The following is a 3074-nucleotide window of genomic DNA, read 5'->3' as shown; positions in this document are numbered from 1 at the left end:
CTGAACACAATCTTACAGGGCAGATACCTAGTTTGTTTGGTAGGGGTGCACCTGACTCGGAGGAGGACCGTAGGCAAAAACCTGATTTTATCTTAAGTGAATTTCCTGGCATATATCTATATATCTATCTATATCTATATCTATATCTGTATCTGTGTGTGTGTGTGTGTGTGTGTGTGTGTGTGTGTGTGTGTGTGTGTATATATATACATCTATCTATCTATCTATCTATCTATCTATCTATCTATATCTATATGGCAACCCTTTTTTTTTCGTTTTGTTTTTTGGTCGCCAGTAGCTGCTCGCTCGAGTGTCCAGTTCATGCGTTCCACCTTTTGTTGAACTTTGTGGCCGATAGGCTGCGTGTAACCTCTGTTGTATTGTTAACAGTCTTGTTAAATCTTGCACTATTCCAGCTACAGCTACAAATGCTGGCCTATTGTCTGACTTTAAAATCAGAGGTAGTCTTAAACCTGGGGATAATGTCTTTTAACAGTACTTTAGTCACTTCTTGTACTTTTTCTGTCCTGGTGGGGAAAACTGTAACTTACCCTGAAAAGGTGCAAACAAGCACTAGCCTCCAGCAGGGGGCAGTCCTGTAAAGTCTATAAGCAAGTTTTCACAAGGTATGGCTCTTTTTCCTGTTTCAGTTTCTTAGAGGAGGAGTTCCCCCCTCCCCCCATCCCCACCCCCACTCCGCCCCTTTGTCACTGTATCTAGTGGCTGAGCCTTCAGTGAGAAATTGGAATCCAGATACGGCAGAGTCTTGCTGTTTGTAACTTCTAATGTGACCATGGGCTCCTGGGAGCCTAATGAGAAGGTGCCTAGTCTGCCCTAGTCTTTACATTCTTCAGCTCCCGTCAGCCTGATCAGATGAGTGTCTGGTTCCTCCAAGGTGCAGCAGCCCTTGGCCGATGGCCTCTTTGTCTTGCGGCCTTGGCCATTTCCTGTATTGCCTTCTGAACATTTACCCTTCTAGAGTCTTTTTTTTTTTTTTCCATCTCGCACATTAATCTCTCTCTAGCCTTGTCCGGCTCTGGAATCCTTGCCTAACTTGACTTCGGTCATGTCTACATCCACGTCCGCGGCCTCTCACAATGCTGCTTCCCCCCCCCGCGTTCTCACGCTCCTACGGCCAGCTGGTGGGGCCCGAGAAACGGCACGGGCCCTGCCCCCGCCCACGCACTGCTGTCTGTCTCTCCTGTTTTCTTTTGATTCTCTATCTTTACACTTGCTTTTAGTCTTTCTTTTTCTTTTGCTCTTTTCCCTCTTTTCTAGAGTTTAACAGGCTCTTTTCTTTATACACTTGGAGGGTGAAACAGGCATACCGAGAGTCAGCGTAAATGTTTACAGTCTTACCCTCACCGAGTTCTAAGGCCCGGATTAAAGCAATGAGCCCAGCTTAACGACAGCGTCCAGGGTTACCACCGCATATTCTGCACATCTCTCCCCTCGTGGGTTGGTGAAGCTGTTCCCGTCCACGCATAGCTCCTAGTGTACTGATGCCCAAGGCTGGTCCCGGAGGTCAGATCTGCTAGAGTACACTGGAGTCCAACACCTCTACACAGTCATGCTCGACAGGGCTCTAGCTGTCGGGAGCAAGGCGGTGGGTTCAGGGTGTTCCCAGTTTAGTAGCTCAATGGTTGAAAAGGGCTGATAGATGAAAGTCTGTTGCCCACCCCCCTCCCCCCGGGATGTGGGCCTGGTCATTATAATAGACAGGTCCTCGTATCTCCCTGAGAGGCATTTACAGAGCTCGAGTAAGACCAGATCTGAGATGGCCCACTTGACTATCTCGACTTCTTTCCTTGGCCTCTGGAGGCTCCGATCCTTCCCTTCGAGGTGAGACCTGGGGCGTGTCAGCTCCTGAATCTCATTTCTGAGGGGGTTGTTGGCCTCGGTGAAGCGGGGTAGGCTGGGAAACATGGAGAAAGAATCTGTGTTATCTCTCGTGGCTCCCGTAAAAACTGGCTTCTCTTGCCGTTTCCTGGGACTCCCTTTTTAAAAAAACTCTGTGTCTGCCGGCGAAGCCGCTCTTACTTTTACTTTTGGCTATTTTGCACAAAGTTGTTAAACAGGGCTAAATTAACGCTGGCTTTGTCTATAATCTATTTCGCCGTGAGTCCATATAAAGGAATTTGATCTAGGTACACAGGCTGTCCTCCGACCCCGTCACCACCTGAACTACACGGCCAATTGTTCTCTGCCTGTAGTTCCTTCCGTGGGCCATCCAACAGCAGAAGAGGGCAATTCTAATTCACCCAGAGTTCGTGACCTCTAGGGGGTTAACTGAACTCTATAATCTCCTGCAAAACCTTTTGTAAGGTTCTGTAACATGCATTTTAGTAGGGTAAGTTGTGACGACTTGATGACTTTCCTTTTATTTTTCTTTTTGAAACGTTTTTAAGAGGGCTCCTAGCAGAGTGGGCTTACTTTGTGTCTGACCTATGTTTCTCTCGAGACGAAACAACATTCACCCTACGAGAAGGAAAGGGTAAAAGGTCACTCAGTCACGTAATTCACACTAAATCAAAATGAAAGCTAAAACCAAAGTGTCGTTAAGGGCACACCTGTTCGTCAAGCAATTTAAGCCAAACCAAAATCAGGAGCAAGACCAAAGTGGCAATCAAGGCAGGCCTGTTTATCAAGCAATTCAAGTCAAGTCAAAATCGAAACCGAAACCAAAGTATCAACCAATGAATTCAAGTCAAGTCAGAAACCAAAACCAAAGTGCCGGTAGAGGCACGCCGTGGGTGATCAGGCCACGCTTCCACTCAAACGGAGTGGGGGAAGTTCCAAAGAGCAGTCTCAGCAAGTTTCAGATGTCCGGACTGAAAGTGCCAGTTCCTTCCCAGTGTCCAGCCACTGTGCGGATCCTCCACGGGGGCGTGCTGTGCACTGCTCTTTGGAGGCGAGGCATCGCACCGGGGCAGATGCCTACCCGGCAGCACTCTGAGGATCCGCATCGCTCAAGCTGGCCAGAGTCCCCCGCAGGGATGCTCTACAGGGCAGGCATAAGCCGCCTAAGGGGCTGCCTCGACCCTCCGTGCATCACCAGCTCGCTTCCCGGTGAG

This window comes from Macaca mulatta, chromosome 10 (genome assembly GCF_049350105.2).
Source record: "Macaca mulatta isolate MMU2019108-1 chromosome 10, T2T-MMU8v2.0, whole genome shotgun sequence".
Lineage (NCBI taxonomy): Eukaryota > Metazoa > Chordata > Mammalia > Primates > Cercopithecidae > Macaca > Macaca mulatta.
This window is presented reverse-complemented; position numbering follows the sequence as displayed.